The 24,612-nt window shown below is 44.5% G+C and overlaps 1 protein-coding gene across 4 annotated transcripts in view; it reads left to right on the plus strand.

Moving 5' to 3' along the window:
• bnc2 (basonuclin zinc finger protein 2) overlaps window positions 1-24,612 on the plus strand; it is a 539,145-nt gene that overhangs the window by 201,330 nt on the left and 313,203 nt on the right. The gene's annotated exons all lie outside the window — the stretch shown is intronic.

The raw sequence follows: 24,612 nt of genomic DNA on the forward strand, positions 1-24,612 counted from the left end.
CCTAATTCAGCCATGGCTCAGTGGGGAGCGCACTTGCCTCTGAGTCAGAAGGTTGTGGGTTCAAATCCCATTCCAGGGACTTGAGTACAAAATCTAGTGCAGTACTGAGGGAGTGCTGCATTGTTGGAGGGTCAGTACTGAGAGAGTGCTGCACTGTCAAAGGGTCAGTACTGAGGGAGCGCTGCACTGTCGGAGGGTCAGTACTGAGAGAGTGCTGCACTGTCAAAGGGTCAGTACTGAGGGAGTGCTGCACTGTCAAAGGGTCAGTACTGAGGGAGCGCGGCACTGTCGGAGGGTCAGTACTGAGGGAGTGCTGCACTGTCAAAGGGTCAGTACTGAGGGAGCGCTGCACTGTCGGAGGGTCAGTACTGAGGGAGTGCTGCATTGTTGGAGGGTCAGTACTGAGAGAGTGCTGCACTGTCGGAGGATCAGTACTGAGGGAGCGCTGCACTGTCAAAGGGTCAGTACTGAGGGAGTGCTGCACTGTCAAAGGGTCAGTACTGAGGGAGCGCGGCACTGTCGGAGGGTCAGTACTGAGGGAGTGCTGCACTGTCAAAGGGTCAGTACTGAGGGAGCGCGGCACTGTCGGAGGGGCAGTACTGAGGGAATGCTGCACTGTCGGAGGTGCCATCTTTCGGATGAGATATTAAATTGAGGCCCCGTCTGCCCCCTCAGGTGGGCGTAAAAGATCCCGTGGTACTATTTGAAGAAGGTTTATTCTCCCCAATGTCCTGGACAAAATCTGTCCCTCAACAAACATCATTCAAACAGAATATCTGGTCATTATCACATTGCTGTATGTGGGACCTTGCTGTGTGCAAATTGACTGCTGCATTTCCTACATTACAACAGTGACTACACTTCAAAACTGTTTTGGGACGTCGTGAAAGGTGCTATATAAATGCAAGTCTTTTTTAACCACAAAAATGAGCAAGTAGGTTTGAAAAATCTCATTACCTTGTTTAACCACAAGCAAAATTATGGGCGGGACTGAATCCAGAGTTGCTATTGGTTGTGTCCCACCTTTGTTTGAAGACAGCAGCTTTATCCCTACAGGCACTGTCAGCAACGAGGCACCAGCAGCATTTGATAAATACTTGAAGGGGAAAAATTTACAGGGCTATGGGGAAAGAGCAGGGGAGTGGGACTAATTGGATAGCTCTTTCAAAGAGCCGGCATAGGCGCGATGGGCTGAATAGCCTCCGTCAATGCTATATAGCACCTTTAATATAGAAAATGTTCCAAGGTGCTTCACAGGAGCGATTATCAAACAAAATTTGACAGCAAGCCATCCCCCTTCCCCTCCCCTCCTCACCCCTCCCCTCCCTTGCATGGGAGGTGTCTGGAGACTGGGTGATTCGCTCAGGTGAGCTGCCTCTCGACTCTCCGGTGATCTCACCACCCTCCTTTAGCCCAGACCTGAGGACCAAATCCAGGAGACTCTGGGCCTCCATCTCCTGGTGCAAGGATGGTTCCCTCCGCCCATTTAGTGCCTGGAAACTGTCCCTATCCAATTCCTAGGTCATCATTTTTGTCACTTTTTTGAATAAAAACACATGATGAAATAATAAAAATACGAAGCTTTGCATTGTAATTGAAATTGCAGATACGGTGATTACTCTTTGTACATCAGCCCTCCCTCAGAGGGATTTTCAATGCAGGCTCTTACAGAACTTGAGCCCTTTTAGAATGATCCCAATGCAGTGACACTGCCCCTTTAAATAGGACCAACAGCAAAATGATGTATCACTGGAGGAGATATTGCAACTTTCAGATGCAAACATGCTTTTAATCTCTGTCTATTGCAGTTATTTTGTCTATTAAAGGAGAGTACGTTCTATTGCCCATAGTGCCTCAATGTTATCGAGGGAGATGTCGGTACAGCCCCTGGTGCCTTTCAGTTGCTCCACAAATCATAGAATCATACAGCACAGAAGGAGGCCATTTGGCCCATTGTGCCTGCGCTGGCTCTTTGAAACAGCTACCAATTTTTTTCCTTTTTAAGTATTTATCCAATTCCCTTTTGAAAGTTACTATTGAATCTGCTTCCACCACCTTTTCAGGCAGTGAATTCCAGATCAGCACAACTCATTGTGTAAAAAATTTCTCCTCTGGTTCTTGTGCCAATTACCTTAAATCTGTGTCCTCTCGTTACCGACCCTCCCGCCAATAGAAACAGTTTCTGACTCAGCCTCTTGTCCATCCTCCCCCTTCGCTCCACCACTGGAGGCCATACCTTCAGCCGTCTAGGCCCAATGCTCTGCCATTCCTTCCCTAATCCCCTCCGCCTCTCCACTCCCTCTCTTCCCTTCACTCCCTCCATAGAACCCATCTCTCCATTGGCTCAGTGTCCATTTTGTTTCCTTTATATGGGTGTCTTTCTAGGCTCTATAAATGCAGGTTGTGGATCATTATGGCTGGAATCACTTGGTATTCCCTCATTACCAGCATGAACTGCTGGTTACAGGCAGTCTGGGAGCAGACATTTTAAGTACAGCTTCTCCTTGTGACATCACAAAGCTCCATTTCCAGTTACATCATTAATGGGAAGTCTCCATAATTCCTATTTGCGATGTTGTAATGTCATTAAAGGGGAAAGTTCCACACAAAATCTCTACTTCCAGATGGCCTCTAACCAGCATTTATAAAATATAAGGCAGAACAGTGTGCCAATATCTCCCTTTATAATATTGTTGATTATGATTATTTTTTTGAATCATACCTTCCTTCCCTTTAAGAAACAAGAAGGTGCAAAAGTTCCTGTGAACATGACTATGGTATTCTCCAAAATACCTCGGACGATATGCTAGATTCCTGAAATTAAATTTCTAATAGACGTTTATTGAGATCCATTAGTGTCTGTCACATATAATCACTTAACTTCTTGTACCTTTTTTTTTGGAGCATTTTAATAAAATGTCATGTTCTGCCTTCCTCACAATTATGATGAGAAGGTTTACGGGGTCATAAACTTAATGACCAATTGACTGTGAAGCAAAATCCTATTTTATGACCAACCTGCAGTACATAGAGTGCGCACTAGACCCTGTGCTCACAGTAATTGTTCCGCAGGCTGTTATTAGTAAGAGGTCATTTGCCTTTTCTTTTCTGATTGTCTGAATTCAAAGGCTATTAGAACATCAGCTAATAAAAGGAGAGGTATTCTGCTCCTGTGATTTTTGTGTCTGCTCCACATTAAATACAGAAGATAAAGCACTGCTGTCTTTAGCCCAGGAGACGCAGCTCCATCACAGTGTAAGTGCTTCTGACTCACTAGGTACCAGTTACTTTGCAGGTACTGGTCTCAGTCAGTTTCTGTGGTGGGTGACGTGATGCTCTCGGACACATGGAATGTTCCGGGTCAGCACTGCTCTGCACCCCTCAACAACAGATGATTAAAGTATTTGATAGGATAGATAGAGATAAACTATTTCCTCTGGTGGGATAGTTCAGAACAAGGGAGCATAACCTTAAAATTAGAGCTAGGCCGTTCAAGGGTGATGTCAGGAAGCACTTCTTCACACAAAGGGTAGTGGAAATCTGGAACTCTCTCCCCCAAAAAGCTGTTGAGGCTGGGGGTCAATTGAAAATTTCAAAACTGAGATTGATAGATTTTTGTTAGGTAAGGGTATTAAGGGTTATGGAACCAAGGTGGGTACATGGAGTTAAGATACAGATCATCCATGCTCTAATTGAATGGTGGAACAGGCTCGAGGGGCTGAATGGCCTCCTCCTGTTCCTATGTTCCTATCAGAGCTCTATAACAGAACCAGGAAATGGCGGAAAGACTCAGCATGTGTGGAGGGAACAGATAAGTTAAAGTTTCACAGTGTGGACCCTTCATTGGAATGCTCCGTACATGTATTCTTGCACATGATAGGGGTTGCCAACCCTCCAGGACTGTCCTGGAGTCTTCAGGAATTGAAGATTAATCTCCAGGATACTGCTGCCAGCCAATCAGGAGAAAAGTCATAGGGTTATAAAAAAACATTTTCTTTGAACACTTTCGGTTATTGGTTATAAAAATATTGGAGATTGGGGCAAAGAGGCTCTTTGACTGAGAGTCAAGAATCATCCAATCGGGGAAGGAAGAGTCTGTTTGCCTGACGAAGGAGGAAGCCTCCGAAAGCTTGTGAATTTAAAATAAAATTGCTGGACTATAACTTGGTGTTGTAAAATTGTTTACAATTGTTTCCCAATTGGTCCTGGGAAGGCGGGGCACCGTGAGGATGGGTTGTCGGGCGATCAATGGCAGGAGTTGTTGGGGGGGGGCGGGGCACTGCAAGGATTGGTGTGTCGGGTGACCAATGACAGGAGTGTGGGGGCAGGGCATCGCCAGGATTGATGTGCTGGGTGACCAATGGCAGGAATGTGGGGCGGGGCAGTTGGAGGCAGGAGGTCATTGATGTAACCTCCAGGAATACATCCAACCAGAGTTGGCAACCCTATCACATGTGCCCAGTTCTGAATGCCAGTTAACTTTTAATATTAGTAAAGAGCCAACAGAGTCTCTGTTAAGTTTAAAAAGACTTAAGTTTATGTTTAAAAAGTTCTCCCCGGTGGTCCATTTATCTTTTTAAATCTGGCTTTGTATCAGACTGCTGTTACACTGCTCCTAATGTAAACCCCAGGTGGTGTGAATCTCCCGTTTGCCATGATCTCACTGTCCTGAGGTTTACTGTTGGTTTTGCGCTGATGTGTGTCCAAAACCACTTTGCATCAGCACAGAAGCAGTGGTACACCTCGCCCATTAAACACAGTAAATGGTCATCGTTCACATCCAGTCATGGCAGGGTTAAATCCTGAATGGCATTATTATGCTTTCTGTCACTTCAAATCAACAAGAATGATCTTTAACAATATACATGTTCCTGCCCAAGTATTACAAACACTAGTGTAACACAAAATATAAATAAAGTGTAGGCAGTTTTAAGTGGAATTGTGCTGCGTGGACCATATTTTCCAGTGTGCAATGTTTTGTTGTTTTACATTGTATGCAATAGGAGATGGTTTGGAGTGGGCACTGATGAGAGTTTTACCGAGTACATCTGCAGAGATGATCTAGAATGTGCATTAAACAGTGAATGCTGCAGGGCATAATCCAGGGTGTGTATTGGGGAGTGTTTTACATTACACACTGCAGGGGAGGAATGATTTACATTGCACACCATGATATTCCTTCAATAACTGATACTCTATAATTCTAACTGTACTGGCAACAATCTGAAAAATTAACTTTGTTCCTTACTGTCTCTGTTAAGAAAAGGTATAACAGGGAGGAGTGCTCCAGCAACTTTCCCAGAGCAGCCTTGGTCTATTTGTTTGGGGAGAGCTGCAGATTCATGTCCCTTTATTCTGGATCTATGATCCGTTTTCACCTGACTCAGGCTCAGAGGCAACAGTTTATATCACTGAAAGAGTGTGGGTAAAATGCCTGTACTTAGATTGAAAGAAAGAAAAGAAAGGCTTGCATTTATATAGCGCCTTTCACAACTTCAGGACACGGAGGTGCTATATAAATATAAGACTAAAGCGCCTTTACAGCCAATTAAGTACTTTTGAAGTGTAGTCACTGTTGTAATGTAGGAAACGTGGCAGCCAGTTTATGCACAGCAAGATCCCACAAACAGCAATGTGATAATGACCAGATAATCTGTTTTAGTGATGTTGGTTAAGGGATAAATATTGGCCGGGGAGAATTCCCCTGCTTTTCTTTGAAATAGTACTGTGGGATCATTTACATCCACCTGAGAGGGCAGACGGAGCCTCTGATTAACATCTCACCTGACAGACAGCACCTCCGACAATGCAGTGCTCCCTCAGTACTGCCCCTCCGACAGTGCAGCACTCCCTCAGTACTGACCCTCCGACAGTGCAGCACTCCCTCAGTACTGACCCTCCGACAGTGCAGCACTCCCTCAGCACTGACCCTCCCACAGTGCAGCACTCCCTCAGTACTGCCCCTCCGACAGTGCAGCGCTTCCTCAGTACTGACCCTCCGACAGTGCAGCGCTCCCTCAGTACTGACCCACCGGCAGTGCAGCGCTCCCTCAGTACCGACCCTCCGACAGTGCAGCGCTCCCTCAGTACCGACCCTCCGACAGTGCAGCGCTCCCTCAGTACCGACCCTCCGACAGTGCAGCGCTCCCTCAGTACCGACCCTCCGACAGTGCAGCGCTCCCTCAGTACCGACCCTCCGACAGTGCAGCGCTCCCTCAGTACCGACCCTCCGACAGTGCAGCGCTCCCTCAGTACTGACCCTCCGACAGTGCAGCGCTCCCTCAGTACTGACCCTCCGACAGTGCAGCGCTCCCTCAGTACTGAACTTCCGACAGTGCAGCGCTCCCTCAGTACTGCCCCTCCGACAGTGCAGCGCTCCCTCAGTACTGCCCCTCCGACAGTGCAGCGCTCCCTCAGTACTGCCCCTCCGACAGTGCAGCGCTCCCTCAGTACTGCCCCTCCGACAGTGCAGCGCTCCCTCAGTACCGACCCTCCGACAGTGCAGCGCTCCCTCAGTACCGACCCTCCGACAGTGCAGAGCTCCCTCAGTACTGACCCTCCGATAGTGCAGCACTCCCTCAGTACTAGCATTGGAGTGTCATCCTAGATTTTGTGCTGAAGATTCTGGAGTGGGACTTGAACCCATGATCTTCTGATTCAGAGGCAAGAGAGTGCTCCCCACTGAGCCACAGCTAGCGATGTGAACTTGGGTTGTACAACAGGACCCAGACTGTGACGGGTGAATATCTGTGAATCAGTCACCAGCATTGGGCTGTGTTGCATGTCTATCACTAAGTTTCTTCTGTGTACCCATTCCCAGCTCAGCTTGGCTGGTGACAAATTATAATCAACAGGAGGAATCTCGTGAGGGAAAGGCAGTTCTTCGAGGGGGAAAGAGAACTTCTAGTCATTCATATGAATTTTGTACTAGGTTACATCTTAATAGTGTTTTTTGTTGAATTAATTCAAGGAAGCCATTATAGCAACGCACTCTCTTTCAGTCACTGAAGTCCCGGTGCAAATTTCCATAAAATTTAAATGAGGTGTTTCCTGTAATTAATGAAGATTTGCTGCTGCTCTCTGGTCTGAATTATAATTAACTGTGATCACACGTGTTTAGTGATGACAGTGTTCCTATAATGGTTTGACAAGATGGTGAGATTATGTCAGGTTACAAAACAACCTGCAGCACATGGCTGAGGAGTCGACCAGGCGATCTCAGGAAACTGCGATGTTGCAGTACACAGTGATTTGCAGGGATAAATGCACAGACTGAATGTCTTTCTCCATGCCTTTTGTCAGTCTAACCTGATTGCATTTAAAGAGATTGTATTCCTTTCCTTATATATATATATATATATATATATATCCACATACAATCACAGAATCTTATTGTACAGAAGGAGGCAATTCGGCCCATCATGCCTGTGCCAGCTCTTTAAAAGAGCTAGCCAATTAGTCTCATTCCCCCCTGCTCTTTCCCCATAGCCCTGCAATTTTCTCCCCTTCAAGTATTTATCCAATTCCCTTTTGAAAGTTATTATTGAATGTGCTTCCATCACCCTTTCAGGCAGTGCATTCCAGATCATAACAACTCGCTGTGGAAAAAAAATTCTCCTCATCTCCCTCTGGTTCTTTTGTCAATTACCTAAACCTGTGTCCTCTGATTACCGACCCTCCTGCCAGTGGAAACAATTTCTCCTTATTTACTCTATCAAAACGCTTCATGACTTTGAACACTTCTTTTAAATCTCCCCTTATCCTTCTCTGCTCTAAGGAGAACAAACCCAGCTTCTCCAGTCTTTCCACATAACTGAAGTCCCACATCCCTATATCTATATCTGAATTGTATATTGTTGGATCTTGCATTTTGTTGAAAAAGTGAGTTGCAGAATACAATGTAGGTTCAGTATATATTTTACACAGAAGTGAAGAGAGATCAGATGTCCCAAGTTGACCTGGGATTTGGAAAGAATTTTGTGCAAGATATGCTTAGAGACAATAAAGTGAGTGGTTTGAGTCCCACTCCAGAGACCTGAGCTAGACTGACATTCCCAGTGCAGTGCTGAGGGAATGCTGCACTGCCGGAGGCGCCGTCTTTTGGATGAGATGTTAAACCGAGGCCCCGTCTGCCCTCTCAGGTGGATGTAAAAGATCCCGCTGTACTATTTCGAAGAAGAGCAGGGGAGTTCTCCCAGGTGTCCTGGGCCAATATTTATCCCTCAAACCAACATCACTAAAACAGATGATCTGGTCATTTTCACATTACTGTTTGTGGGATCTTGCTGTGTGCAAATTGGCTGCCACATTTCCTGCATTACAACAGTGACTACACTTCAAAAGTACTTAATTGGCTGTAAAGGCACTGTGGGACGTCCTGAGGTCGTGAAAGGCGCTATAGAAATGTGAGTTCTTTCTTTCTTTAATATATTCTGCAAAAAGAGGAGCCACAGAGTCTAATCAGAGGCTGAGGTCATTCAGAAAGAAAGAAAGAACATGAATTTATAAAGTGGCTTTCATGTCCTCAGGATGTCCCAAAGCGGTTCACAGTACATATTAGTATAAAATCATAAAACAGCCAAGAGCACAAACTGAAATCTGCATGATTTACTGACCAGGAGCCTATATCAAACACTGTGCTTTTTGTATGACCTTATTTCCTAGCATCCTATGTAGCACAAGCTGCTATTTTCTACAGGCACTGTTTTATATCAGATTCTGGGAGAGCAGCAGCTGGCTCTCCCAGTTTGCACTGCTAAAGCCCAGCTCCCTTATCCTGGGGCCTGACCTGTAGATCCACAGAAACTGGGTCTATAAAAAAGCAAACCAAGCACTGGGGTTCATTTCTAGAGGGATAGGATTCAAAAGCAGAGAAGTTATGTTAAACTTGTATGGAACCTTGGTTAGACCACACTTGGAATATTGTGAACAGTTCTGGTCTCCATATTATAAAAAGGATATAGAGGCGCTGGAGAGAGTGCAAAAAAGATTTACTAGGATGAAACTAAAACTGAGAGGTTATACTTATCAGGAAAGATTACATCAAGTTACACTGAATCTACAGCACAGAAACGGGCCATTCGGCCCAACAGTTCTATGCCGGTATTTATGCTCCACATGAGCCTCCTCTCTTCCTACTTCATCTAACCCTCCTATTCCATTCTCCCATACGTGTTTATCTAGCTTCCCCTTAAATGCATCTATATTATTCGCCTCAACTATTCCTTGTAGCGAGTCCCACATTCTCACCACTCATTAGGTAAAGAAGTTTCTCCTGAATTCCCTATTGGATTTATTAGTGACTATTTTATATTTATGACCTCTAGTTTTGGTCTCCCCCACAAGTGGAAACATTTTCTCTACGTCTACCCTATCAAACCCTTTATAATTTTAAAGACCTCTGTCAGGTCACCCATCAGCCTTCACTTTTCTAGAGAAAAGAGCCCCAGCCTGTTCAGCCTTTCCTGATAAGGATATCCTCTCAGTTCTGGTATCATCCTTGTGAATCTTTTTTGCACCTTCTCCAATGCCTCTGCATCCTTTTTATAATATGGAGACCAGAACTATGCACAATACGTGTGGTCTAACCAAGGTTCTATACAAGTTTAGCATAACTTCTCTGCTTTTCAATTCTATCCCTCTAGAAATGAACCCCAGAGCTTGGTTTGCTTTTTTATGGCCTTATTAACCCACGTCATTACTTTTAGTGATTTGTGTATCTGTACCCCTAGATCTCTTTGCTCCTCCATCCCATTTAGACTCTTATTATCCAAGCAGTATATGGCCTCCTTATTTTTCCTACCAAAATACACCACCTCACACTTACCTAAATTGAAATTCATTTGCCAATTACACGCTCATTCTTCAAGTATATTAATGTCCTCTTGCATTTTGACACATTCTTCCTTTGTATTAACCACACCCCCAATTTGGTGTCTTCCGCAAATTTTGTAATTGTACTTTCCATTCCCAAATCCAAATCATTAATGGAAATGGTGAACAACAGTGGTCCCAGCACTGATCCTTATGGAACACCACTTCCCATCTTTTGCCAGTCTGAGTAACTATCTTTAACCCCTACTCTCTGTTTTCTGTTTTGGAGCCAGCTTGCTATCCATTCTGTTACTTGTCCCCTGACTCCACATACTCTGACCTTAGTCATGAGTCTATAATGCGGTACCTTATCGAAGGCCTTTTGAAAATCCAAATATATTACATCTACTACATTACCCTTGTCTACTCTTTCTGTTACTTCTTCAAAGAATTCAATAAGGTTGGTCAAGCATGAACCTTCCCTTCTGAATTCCGTGCTGACTACTCTTTATTATATTTTCATTCTCTAGATGTTTTTCTATTACATCTTTGAGTAAAGATTCCATTATCTTTCCTATCACAAACATTAAGCTAACTGGTCTATAGTTCCCTGGACTTGGTCCATCTCCCTTTTTAAATACAGGCATAACATTAGCTCACCGCCAGTCCTCTGGCACTTTTCCCTTTTCTAGTGAATTTTCATATATATGTAATAGTGCCTCCATCTCCTCCCTAACTTCTTTTAATATGCACAGTTATACACCCTACCCGATATACACCCCGTCCGATATACACCCCGCCCGGTAGACATTTGCCTGGTATACACCCCGCCCAATATGTACCCCACCCTTTACACATCCGCCCGGAAGATACCCCGCCCGGTAGACATTTGCCTGGTATACACCTCACCCGATATGTACCCCGCCTGATAAGCACCCTGCCCTTTACACATCTGCCTGGTAGACACCCCGCCCGGTAAACACCCCACCCGGTAAACATTTACCGGTATGCACCACGCCCCATATGCACTCCGCCCTTTACACATCCGCCCGGTAGACACCCCGCCCGGTAAACACCCCACCCGGTAAACATTTACCGGTATGCACCACGCCCCATATGCACTCCGCCCTTTACACATTCGCCCGGTAGACACCCCGCCCGGTAGACATTTGCCTGGTATGCACCCCGCCTGATATGCACCCTGCCCTTTACACACTCACCCAATATTCATTTCTATTGTCCTCAAATGGGTGAAAATTAGGCCTATGACGGGCGTGTAACAGGCGAAAATCAGGAGTATTATGGGCGTATAACGGGCAAACGATGTGATTACACCTATTTTATACACTGTGCAAGCCTAATTTCTACCCCATTGAATTAGGAAAGTGTTTTCTAGAATGACCGCAGAACGTTGCCTGTTTTTATAGTGAGGGATGGTCAAACTCTCAGTAACGGTCTCACCCACGCTACGTGCACCTTGAAACTTCTCTTCGTGTATTACCATTCCCTACTTGTTCAACTAAGATTTGTCTCTGAGCTGAACCACTGTATTCGAGCTGCATCATTCTGTGGACCCAGGACCACTGGGGACTACAGTAAGACTAGCACTGCCAGAACTCACTTTAATTGGACCTGGGGATGTCATGTCGTGGTGAGATTCCAATCTATTGTGAATGCCAAACACATGCTGTAGTGACTCACTGTTCTCTGTACAGCGATAATTGTAAACCATGATAATTCAGAGGCCACAAAATAGAAAAATATATATATATATTATAGAACCTATTCGGCTGAATTGTTAGTCGGAAAGATGACCTGCATTATTGTTGTCCAGCGGCGAAACCTGACGTAATCGGAAACAATGAAAGTTTCACAATCAGAGCGTGCCTTTCCAAAATGAATTTTCCAGGTTTGAAAGACTTGAATGGGAACGTATACTGAACAGAAAGAATTATCATCCATTAGAAACACAGGAACAGGAGCAGGCCGTTCAGCCCCTCGAGCCTGTTCCACCATTCAATTAGATCATGGCTGATCTGTATCTTAACTCCATTTTCCCGCCTTGGTTCCGTAACCCTTAATACCCTTACCTAACAAAAATCTATCAATCTCAATTTGAATTTTTCAATTGACCCCCAGCCTCAACAGCTTTTTGGGGGAGACAGTTCCAGATTTCCACTCCCCTTTGTGTGAAGAAGTGCTTCCTGACATCACCCCTGAACGGCCTAGCTCTAATTTTAAGGTTATGCCCCCTTGTTCTGGACTCCCCCACCAGAGGAAATAATTTCTCTCTATCTACCCTATCGAATCTTTTAATCAACTTAAACACCTCGATTAGATCGCCCCTTAATCCTCTATACTCGAGGGAAAACAAGCCTAGTCACGTTGAGGTCTCAAAACCAGCAGCTTAACAACCCTTGCTGATATCAAAACAGAAAATGCTGGGAATGCACAGCAGGTCAGTTTCTGAAAGGGAAATACCAGCTATCATTTTAACCCCATCCAAAGGATAACCTATCTCTCTCTTTCAGAAGTTGATGGACCTCTTGTACATTTCCAGCATTTCACCTTCTTTTATTATGGCTTCCCAGCATTTGTGGGTTTATGAAATCTTGCAGCAGAGAAGGAGGCCATTCAGCCCATCGTGCCTGTGCCGGCTCTTTGAAAGAGCTATCCAATTAGTCCCACTTCCCTTCTCTTTCCCCATAGCCCTGCAATTTTTCCCCTTCAAGTATTTATCCAATTGCCTTTTAAAAGTTGCTGTTGAATCTGTTTCCATTGCCCTTTCAGGCAGTGCATTCCAGATCATAAAAACTCGCTGCGTAAAAGAAAAATTCTCCTCATCTCCCCCCGGTTCCTTTGCTTTTATCTTCTCACTGTTTACTGATGGCTGTCAGGACTTTTGATTCAAGTTGTAATATTGTGTAGGAGGACGGCAGAAACTACGTCGGGAGAACAACCTGTGACCTCCGAGGCAGAAGTGGGGGCAATGTCCTCAGGTTATTAGTGTTACTTTGGACGAATGCAAATGATGGTGTTGGGTTGAAATGGGCATGAGTGAATGTTTTGCAAAGTACCACATTCTGCCCAGGTTAGAATTATCAGATTCATTGGTTTATACCTGAGCCTGATTTGAACGGATGCCCAAATTAGTGAAAGTTTCTGTTTATAGGTTAACTGGGAGTGATGCTTGCAGTTATCAGCTCCTTAAAATTAATATGATAAGCAGATGTTAATCTCAAGCACTACCACTGCTAAAACTGACAGTTCCCAACACACAAAACAAAATAATTTATCCTGCATCCTTTTTGATAGTAAGGAAATAACTTTTTTTTTTGCTTTGTACAATGGATAGTGAAGTTTTAAAAAATAGTTAATTATTTATAACGAGTGAGCGATGTCCGGTTAGGGACTGTGTTAGCTGAGGTGTTTGACCCTTGTTCCTGCAGGATGTGAAGCTGTGTCTGTGCCTTGCTGTGTGTTTGGTCCCTGCTACTTGGCAGTGCCGGAGATTGAGTGAACACATTGTGCCACGTTTTTCTCCATGATTTCACTTTTGAGATACAGGACCATTCCAAAAGGAGAATGACTCTTTAAAAAAAATGTAGTAGTCAATGTGTCCACACTATGCATGTGTGACACATGTTTCTTTTGTCTTTTCATCTGCTCCAACAGCCAGATAGTTTCCTGCCGTTTTCATTCCAGCGATTGAGAAATGATTGCCAGATGTGAGCTCTTTCCAGTGATTCTTCCTCTCTGCGAACCTGCGGAGATGGGTTATTTCATACTCCCTGTCCATTTTATCTCCTTTCGCATCTGCCACAGTTTAAAGGCAATGGGCTCCGTATGTGGGCTTTCTGCACATTATTATGATTTTTTTTCTCTCGTTCTCTCTCACCCCAGAATGAGGTAACATGGACAAAGCAGTAAAGGCCAGTCTCTCTGCATTTAATAAGTTAATCGTTGATGCATTTTAATGACTTGGTTGCATTGCAGATATTCAATGTACAGCCACCAATGTCACAGGTCACTAAATACAATGACCAATCAGTGCGAGCAAGGAGAGGCCCAAGACTGGAAGTAACGACACCATCAATAAATTATATCTGCCGTCATTTCTTGTCAGTAATTCCGAATTCTAATCACTTCAAACAAAAGCCTTATTCCAAGTGTTTTGATTGAGAGGGTTGAAAGCACTAGTTTTCTGGTTTTTGGTTACTGACCATAAATAACCATGGAACTCAAGCACTCACCACCAATTAAAGGAGTTTAAAACATTATCCAAAATAATGACAGAAAATAAGTTGGCAAGGATTTTGAGGTGGGTTTTTCAGCCTCTGGGCCCAGGTGCTGGTGACCTGGGTGGGGGGGGGGCAGAGGGTACTGTTGTCAAGGGAATTCACAGAGAATCTCTCTGTGCTGTCAGGGGCTGGAAGGTGAACTTTAATACTCAGCACTGCCTCCAGTCTCTTCCCACATTTGGGAAACACACATCTGTACACATATTGTGCATACTATATATACTAATACACAAATACTGCACCTACACATACATTATCACACAAGTACATAGACACATACATGACAGGAGAGGGTGCAGAAAAGATTTACAAGGATGATACCAGAACTGAGAGATTATAACTGTCAGGAAAGACTGAACAGACTGGGGCTCTTTTCTCTAGAAAAGAGAAGGCTGAGGGGTGACCTGATAGAGGTCTTTAAAATTATGAAAGGGTTTGACAGGGTAGACATAGAGAAAATGTTTCCATTTGTGGGGGAGACCAAAACTGGGGGCCAGAAATATGATAGTGACTAATAAATCCAATAGGGAATTCAGGAGAAACTTCTTTATCCAGAGAGTGGTTCTAATGTGGAACTCATTACCACAAGGAGTAGTTGAGGCGAATAACATAGATGCATTTGGTGGGGTGGGGGGAAGCTGGATAAACACACGAGGGAGAAAGGAATAGAAGAATATGCTGATAGGGAGGGAGGAGGCTCGTGTGAAGCACAAACACCGGAATAGACCAGTTGGGCCGAATGGCCTGTTTCTGTCTTGTACATTCTATGTATTTGTATGTACATGTGTACATACCACTTTACATTAAATGTGCACATATATACACATTACAAAACCAATGTACTCATACACTATTCACACAAACACACACCAACACAATATTATATAATATACCTACAGTGTAGAAACATACACCCACATTCACATACAAATATACACAAACCTCTGTATTCCTGCACATACATATTCATTCACATAGATCGGTGTAAATCAAAAAATGCCTAGTTTTGCCAAAATATATGGAAACTGTTTTTCAAACAACACTAGCTTTGAATTGTTTTCTTTCTTTAAACAAATGCATCCTTCCATCTTTTGGTTCCAATCTATTGTGAAGGTTATTTATTTAGCCTTTCCGCATTTTTAAAATGTCCTTAAAAGAAAAATCGCGTGATGGAAATGTTTATTGCATGTTGGCATTTCTTTGCAAAGGGTTAAATGGAACAAGTCGTACATTTCCTGGCTATCTGAAATAGTAACTCAAAATAAAGTCTAATAAAGTTTGGCAGATTCCGTGTGAAGCAAACAGACTTTTCTTTTAATTAATATATTTTTAACTAAAGCATCGTGCCCTCGCTCACATACTCACTTGTGAGTTTCTGCTTCCTGCCGCTCTCGGAACGGGTTACCTGTGGAGACAGTGAGCTGAGCAGAGGAGGTGTCATTCCGGTTTGTGCACCTAGGGAATGTCCTTGAGAGGACGGCTTGTCACCAGCCATCAGTGGAGAGACTGGCAGTGGTCTCTGAACATCTGGCAGCTCTGCACAGGAAGCTTGGGGGGTGTCATTAATTGTGATGAAATAATTTAAACCATCAGGAATAAATGAGGCTGTTAAGCTAAGTTCAGATTCCATTTGCTGTGCACACATGTCCCGGGCAGCCTGTGCAGAGCTTAAATTACAATGCGACCCACCATCAAATAAAAGTCACGTTCATTGTTTTTCCTTCGTTCTGCGCTGCTCTCCCTTTGCAAGTTTATTTTTTCCCTGTTCAATCAGTCTATCTTCTCTCCCACTCCATTCCCTCAACGAGAGAGCAAGGAGGTGAGCTGTTTAATGGCCTCTTCCTGCATTATTCAGAACCTGAGGCTCCTCATCCCTCCCTTAGGCGCACTGTGCGTGTTGCCCCTTCAGTTGCCTCCGCTCGAGATTGGGAAGCTCATCTGGCGAGGGAAGGGGAGAGGAGAGAGAGAAACAATTGGTGTCCCTTTACCCTGTGAATCACCAGGACAGTCATTATTATTTCACCCCACACCACTCTGTGACTGGGAACATAGTTTGTTCTCTCCATTCAGACAGAGAGAGCAGCAGAAGTTTACTTTGTTCTCCAGTTGGGCCCCATACCCTGATGTTCTTGCGTTTTCTGTAAATCCACAACTATCAACCTATATCCAGTGATGAGACCCCACTGTGCCACCCTTGCATCTGTTATCAGTGACATGCAGTTGCACTGCACATTTTTTGTGGAAAGTGTGTACTTGTTATTTTCTGTGTGTTTTGTGCTGTGGCAGGACCCACAGTCCTGAATCATATCACTGTGCTGCATTTGTCGTATATGGAAAATAAACTCAGAACATGTAATGATCGCAAATCCTTAGTTAAACCAGAGTGTGGAGATCAGCCCCTCCATTCCACTCTGCCCGCTCAAAATATTTTTAAGCAATTTAAAACCATTCTTCAAAATGATAATTGTTATCTCAACAGAGTTTTACTTCATGAATATTTTAAATCGTTCATAATTTTTTTCTGCTTAATGGCATATTTATGGTCCTTCCAAGCTGTTGGCCCTGATATTGGACTTCAGTGTGTATCTGGTGGGTGCCCAATGGTGCAAGCAAGAGGCCCAAAACCAAACCAACCAAATGGTTGGAGACCTGCCCACACGAATCGAGTGCTGATTGGCAACTCGTTGTCTTGGGAGAGCAGCAAATCTGTCGGAAATCTGTCGGGTCAGCCATAGACCATGAGCCTGTAGCACCATGAGCCTGTAGCACCATGAGCATGTAGCACCATGAGCCTGTAGAATCATGAGCCTGTAGAACCATGAGCCTGTAGCACCATGAGCCTGTAGAACCATGAGCCTGTAGCACCATGAGCCTGTAGACCCATGAGCCTGTAGACCCATGAGCCTGTAGAACCATGAGCCTGTAGACCCATGAGCCTGTAGACCCATGAGCCTGTAGCACCATGAGCATGTAGAACCATGAGCCTGTAGCACCATGAGCCTGTAGCACCATGAGCCTGTAGACCCATGAGCCTGTAGCACCATGAGCCTGTAGCACCATGAGCCTGTAGCACCATGAGCCTGTAGACCCATGAGCCTGTAGACCCATGAGCCTGTAGACCCATGAGCCTGTAGAACCATGAGCCTGTAGACCCATGAGCCTGTAGCACCATGAGCCTATAGAACCATGAGCCTGTAGCACCATGAGCCTGTAGCACCATGAGCATGTAGCACCATGAGCCTGTAGAACCATGAGCCTGTAGCACCATGAGCCTGTAGAACCATGAGCCTGTAGAACCATGAGCATGTAGCACCATGAGCCTGTAGCACCATCAGCCTGTAGAACCATGAGCCTGTAGAACCATGAGCATGTAGCACGATGAGCCTGTAGCACCATGAGCATGCATCACCATGAGCCTGTAGAACCATGAGCCTGTAGAACCATGAGCATGTAGCACCATGAGCCTGTAGAACCATGAGCCTGTAGCACCATGAGCCTGTAGAACCATGAGCCTGTAGCACCATGAGCATGTAGCACCATGAGCCTGTAGAACCATGAGCCTGTAGCACCATGAGCCTGTAGAACCATGAGCCTGTAACACCATGAGCCTGTAGAACCATGAGCATGTAGCACCATGAGCCTGTAGCACCATCAGCCTGTAGAACCATGAGCCTGTAGAACCATGAGCATGTAGCACGATGAGCCTGTAGCACCATGAGCCTGTAGAACCATGAGCCTGTAGAACCATGAGCATGTAGCACCATGAGCCTGTAGAACCATGAGCATGTAGCACCATGAGCCTGTAGCACCATGAGCCTGTAGCACCATGAGCCTGTAGAACCATGAGCCTGTAGCACCATGAGCATGTAGCACCATGAGCCTGTAGCACCATGAGCCTGTAGAACCATGAGCCTGTAGCACCATGAGCCTGTAGAACCATGAGCATGTAGCACCATGTTCCGGGGAGGGCCTGGCCGATTGGGAGGAGAGGGGCGATGGAGAGAATTATTGATAGTGGGAGAATGTCAGGAGAAGCAACTATGCCAATCTGGAAGCCCAGAGAGTGGCACCTTGAGTTCATTATCTTCTTGCCGGCCCTTTAAGGGGGCACTAGCTCTAACAGTTTCCCACTCTGTATAGTAGCGGGTGTAGCCCTCCTTTACAAAATGGCATCGGGCTCCTGATTATGTCGTAGGATGACATGCCATAATGAGCCTCCTGCCTGTTGCCAGTGGGAGCGCTGACTGCCTAAATGGAGGGTCTGCTTGAAAATTGCTGTAGGCGGGCCTTGGGAGGCAAGTCAATTCTGGAAATTTTGGTCTGGCTGCTGCTTCGTTCATGGGGTAGGTACAGAGATCAAAATTAGGGCCGTTAACTTTTGAAATAGTTTCTTGTGATTTTCTTCTTGGGAATTTTTTCCTATTCTGTGACGGAATTGCTCTGTGCTGTAAGATCAAACGCATTCCATCGATGCAAAAACGGAGTTCTGGAGTTAGTATGTGGTGTCCCTCCCACTGATGTAAACACAAACCTTTTGAAAGTGGAATCCCTGATCAATACTAGAATCATAGAAAGTTACGGCGCAGGAGGAGGCCATTCGGCCCATCGTGTCCATGCCGGCCGAAAAAGAGCTATCCAGCTTAATCCCATTTTCCAGCACTTGGTCCGTAGCCCTGTAGGTTACGGAACTTCAAGTGCACATCCAAGTACTTTTTTAATGAGTTGAGGGTCTCTGCCTCTACTACCCTTTCAGGCAGTGAGTTCCAAACCCCCACCACCCTCTGGATGAAAAAACTTCTCCTCAGCTCCCCTCGAATCCTTCCACCAATTACTTTAAATTTATGATGTGGAGATGCCGGTGATGGACTGGGGTTGACAAATGTAAAGAATCTTACAACACCAGGTTATAGTCCAACAATTTTATTTGAAAATCACAAGCTTTTGGAGATTATCTCCTTCGTGAGGTGAGTGAGTGTGGGACGAAACGTCCAAGGAGTCCCACACTCACTCACCTGACGAAGGAGATAATCTCCGAAAGCTTGTGATTTTCAAATAAAATTGTTGGTCTATAACCTGGTGTTGTAAGATTCTTTACATTTAAATTTATGCCCCCTGGTCACTGACTCCTCTGCAAAGGGAAATAGGTCCTCCCTATTCACTCTATCCAGTCCTGTCATAATTTTATACACTTCAATTAAATCTCCCCTCAGCCTCCTTTGTTCCAAAGAAAACAACCCCAGCCTATCCAATCTTTTCTCATGGCTAAAATTCTCCAGTCCTGGCAACATCCTCGTAAATCTCCTCTGTACCCTCTCAAGTGTAATCACATCTTTCCTGTAATGTGTTGACCAGAACTGTACACAGTACTCAAGCTGTGGTCTAACCAATGTTTTATACAGTTCTAGCATAACCTCCCTGCTTTTTTATTCTATGCCTTGGCTAATAAAGGAAAGTATCCCATATGCCTTCTTAACCACCTTATCTACCTGTCCTGCTACCTTCAGGGATCTGTGGACATGCACTCCAAGGTCCTTAATTTCCTCTACACCTTTCAGTATCCTCCCATTTATTGTGTACTCCCTTGCCTTGTTTGCCCTCCCCAAATGCATTACCTCACACTTCTCTGGATTGAATTTCATTTGCCACTTTTCTGCCCACCTGACCAGTCCATTGATATCTTCCTGCAGTCTACAGCTTTCCTCCTCACTATCAACCGTACGGCCAATTTTTCTATCATCTGCAAACGTCTTGATCAAGCCCCCCACATTCAAGTCCAAATCATTAATATGTACCACAAAAGGCAAAGGGCCTAATACAGAGCCTTGCGGAACCTCACTGGAAACAGCCTTCCAGTCATAAAAACACCCGTTGACCATTGCCCTTTGCTTCCTGCCACTGAGCCAATTCTGGATCCAACTTGCTACTTTCCCTTGGATCCCATGGGCTTTTACATTTTTGACCAGTCTGCCATGTGGGACCTTGTCAAAAGCCTTGCTAAAATCCATGTAGATAACATCAAAACCACTACCCTTATCGACCCTCCCTTGTTACCTCCTCAAAAGATTCAATCAAGTTAGTCAGTGTCAGCAATTCACACTTCATCAACATAAAATGATACAGGCCATTCGTCCCATCGTGCCTGTGCCGGTTCTTTGAAAGAGCTGTCCAATTAGTCCCATTCCCCTGTTCTTTCCCCATAGGCCTGCAGTTTTCTCCCCTTCAAGTATTTATCCAATTCCCTTTTGAAAGTTACCATTGAATCTGCTTCCACCGCCCTTTCAGGCAGCGCATTCCAGATCATAACAACTCGCTGAGTAAAAAAAATTCTCCTCATCTCCCCCCTGGTTCTTTTGGTGATTACCTTAAATCTGTGTCCTCTGTTTACCGATCCTCCTGCCAGTGGAAACAGTTTCTCCCTATTTACTCTATCAAAACCCTTCATAATTTTGAACACCTCTATTAAACCTCTCCTTAACCTTCTCTGTTCTAAGCAGAACATATAGTCTTTCCATGTAACTGAAGTCCCTTATCCCTGGTATGTAGGACTTTCCTTATATTTTACCCCAAAGAGTGGTAAAGCCAAGGGCTGCCATTCACGAGTAAACCATACAGATGCATGGAACTTGACTGCGTCCCAAACCTTATGTCAAACCTCTATTGCATAATTAAAAAGCCCACTCATACAATTGTTTCTTGTGACTTTCCTTGTGAATCTTGCTGTCCGTCGTTGTCTACCTGCAATACACCATTCACTAGGTTGCTTGCTCTATTCAAAATAACATTTCTCTCACACTCAACTAAAATATGTCATTTTCAGTGTCAGTGCAAAAAAAATACTTTGTCATGAATAATATCAATAATCTACCACTGAGTCCTTTTGTTTTCTTGCTTACAGAGACTAATTCACAACAAGTTCAAATAGTGTACAGACAGGACAAGGTAATGCAATCCAGCCTTTGGAAATAAGCCCCTATAATCATAGGATGGCTCCAATTTCCACCCCTCCTCCCACCCCCGCTCTCCGATCCCCCCTTTACAGTCTTCATAATCAGTTTGTGGCTCAGGGAAAATGCCTTCCGATGAGTTTAGTTGTACTGTTTCAAAATTAGTTCCAGCAGCGAAACGGGAAGTGAAATGGTGTGATTGTCCGATTTTACATCGGAATCCCGAAAGTGGTGCAGTGTGTGCAGAGAACGCTGCATAGAAAGATTCCATTTTCAAACAAAGTCTGAGGGGGAGCAGGGCGGGGCAAGATAGATGCAAGAAATAAGAATGCACGACATGAAATGGGTCTTTTTTTTAATTAAGTGGGAGAGGTTTGTTGTAAATGGGCCAATGCTGAATTGTGGGATGCAGTAGACCAGTGTACTTCTGTACGGGTTACCAATGAATGGCAGTGGTTTAATGGGCCTGCCATTCAAAGGGGTAAAAAATGAGTTTTTTTTTTAGTCGATATGACATTGCAAGAGTTGAAGAGACTGTTTTATTTGGCGATGCTGAATGTAAGTGACATTCAATTACTCCAGGCTTCTTAAAGTTTAGCAGTGAGGGAGCTGTGAGGTTCACTCACTCTCAGTTCAGACAACTCTGAAGAAAGCTTAACCTGAGGGTTTTTGCTCAGCGTGTAAGAGAGATTTACAACACAGCGCTCCTCCAGTATATCATGTATTGCGTCAAGAAGGGACTTAGAAAAAAAACAATTTTCATATCCTGACAGAGCTCAGTGACAGACCTGACCAGGGAAGCAGTGTTTAGCAGGAGCCTCTGTATAAGGGCATGCAACTGCCTCGATGGCACAGAACCAATAGGTTGAATAGAACAAATGACAAAATCATTCCTCTTGGTTGGCCGTAACAGAGACTGTGTGAAATTACTGAATAATGTGATAAAATTGATTACGATGCACACTATTGTATGAGGGGGGTTCTTTTTGCTTCTTTTTCTCTTTAATGGAAGATGACAAGCAAATCTGAGGAAGTGACAAGCATGTGGAGGATTAAACCTTGGGGCTTCATGATAGAGATAAGAAGATCTCACAGTTGGTACTGAGTTCTGAGAAACGGGGAATACTTTTCCTTTAGTTTTCTTTTATTAGACTCTGTTAAGAGAAAAGCATCATGTTCAGTTAAAGGTATTGAGATTAAATGCTCCTATCTTTTTATTGTTATAGAATCATAGAATCATACAGCACAGGAGGAGGCCATTCGGCCCATCGTGCCAGTGCCAGCTCTTTGAAAGAGCTATCCAATTAGACCCATTTCCCTGCTCTTTCCCCATAGCCCTGTAAATTTTTCCTTTTCAAGTATTTATCCAATTCCCTTTTGAAAATTACTATTTAATCTGCTTCCAGCGCCCTTTCAGGCAGCGTATTCCAGATCATAACTACTCGCTGCGTACGAAAATACGTTATGGAGTTCATGTCATTGAACTAGCTCAATGTTTTGTCTAAGGAGACATAATTATATGTTACAGTGGATTACTATTCCTGAAATAAATAAAGACAAGATTTTGCAGCCCAGCTGTAACTGAACACTACCTCCCTCTGTGCACCGGAGGCATTGCCAGGATAGACTTGTGTTGCTATGAAGCGGACTCAGCCACCGAGAAACAGGCGGCCGATAGTTGAACCTTGCCCCCCTGGGTCTCACTCTTTCACCCTATACAACAACAACAACTACTTGCATTCATACAGAACCTTTAATGTAGTAAAACGTCCCAAGGTGCTTCACAGGAGCGATTATCAAACAAAATTTGACACCGAGCCACAAAAGGAGATATTAGGACAGGTGACCAAAAGCTCTGTCAAAGAGATAAGTGTTAAGGAGTGTCTTAAAGGAGGAGAGAGGTAGAGAGATTTAGGGAGGGAATTCCAGAGCTTAGGGCCTAGGCAGCTGAAGGCACGGCCGCCAATGGTGGAGCAATTAAAATTGTGGATGCACAAGAGGCCAGAATTGGAGGAGCGCAGAGATCTCGGAGGGTTGTAGGGCTGAAGGAGGTTACAGAGACAGGGAGGGGCGAGGCCATGGAGGGATTTGAAAACAAGGATGAAAATTTTAAAATCGAGGTGTTGCCGGACCGGGAGCCAATGTAGGTCAGTGAGCACAGGGTGTGATGGGTGAACGGGACTTGGTGCGAGTTAGGATACGGGCAGCAGAGTTTTGGGTGAGCTCAAGTTTATGGAGGGTGGGAGGTGGGAGGACTCACATCACCATTGATGACTGCTGTGGGACTGGGGAATGTTAGCTGCTGCTGCCGCTGTAGTTGGGGTCTACAATTATATATCATATGTTAATTTGTTCACACTAAAGTCAATATTCATACGGATGAAGTCGCTAAGTGCTGAAGCAAACATTGTTTGACGTGAAAATGATGATTAATAGAATTGGGCATAAAAGCAAAAATGCTGGTAGTTCAGTCAGAGAAAAGATGGATTGGCTTTTCGGGGGGAGGTGGGGGTGAGCTGAGATGTTCTGATTGCAATCCAAGGTGAACGACACTGTTGACCTGACCCACCAGACCTGTGTAGCTGTAGTTATACTGCGCTGACTGAAAATGTCTGGCCTGGCTGTAAATCGCACTCCCACTGCCATGGGAGAGCTCTGTGCTGATGTGTTTATGTGCATACAAAGGGATAGACGTTATGTTATAGCTGTACAAAGCTCTGGTTAGACTCCATCTCGAGTGCTGCATTCACTTCAGGGCAGCCGGCCTCAGGAAGGATACATTGGCCGTGGAGGGGATGCAGCGCAGATTCACCAGAATGATACTGGGGCTAAACGGGTTAAAAAAGGAGGGAGAGAAAAAACAGGGAATTGCAGACCAGTTAGCCTAACATCAGTAGTGGGGAAAATGCTCGAGTCTATTATTAAAGATGTGATAACAGAACACTTGGAAGGCATTTACGGGATTAGACAAAGTCAGCATGGGTTTATGAAAGGGAAATCATGCTTAACAAATCTACTGGAATTTTTTGAGGAGGTAACTAGCAGAGTTGATAGGGGAGAACCAGTGGATGTGGTGTATTTGGATTTTCAGAAGGCTTTTGATAAAGTCCCACATAAGAAGTTAGTGTGCAAAATTAAAGCACAAAGGATTGGGGGGAATATACTGGCATGGATTGAGAATTGGTTGACAGACAGGAAACAGAGAGTAGGAATAAACGGGTCTTTTTCCAGGTGGCAGGCAGTGACTAGTGGGGTACTGCAGAGATCAGTGCTTGGGCCCCAGCTATTCACAATATATATCAATGATTTGGATGAGGGAACTGAATGTAACATTTCCAAGTTTGCAGACGACACAAAGCTGGGATGGAATTTGAACTGTGAGGAGGATGCCAAGAGGCTCCACTGTGATTTAGACAAGTTGGGTGAGCGGGCAAGGACATGGCAGATGCAGTATAACGTGGATAAATGTGAGGTTATCCACTTTGGTTGTAAAAACAGAGACAGATTATTATCTGAATGGTGATAGATTGGGAAAAGGGAAGGTGCAATGAGAC

Source organism: Heptranchias perlo, chromosome 4 (assembly GCF_035084215.1).
Source record: "Heptranchias perlo isolate sHepPer1 chromosome 4, sHepPer1.hap1, whole genome shotgun sequence".
Taxonomy (NCBI): Eukaryota; Metazoa; Chordata; class Chondrichthyes; order Hexanchiformes; family Hexanchidae; genus Heptranchias; species Heptranchias perlo.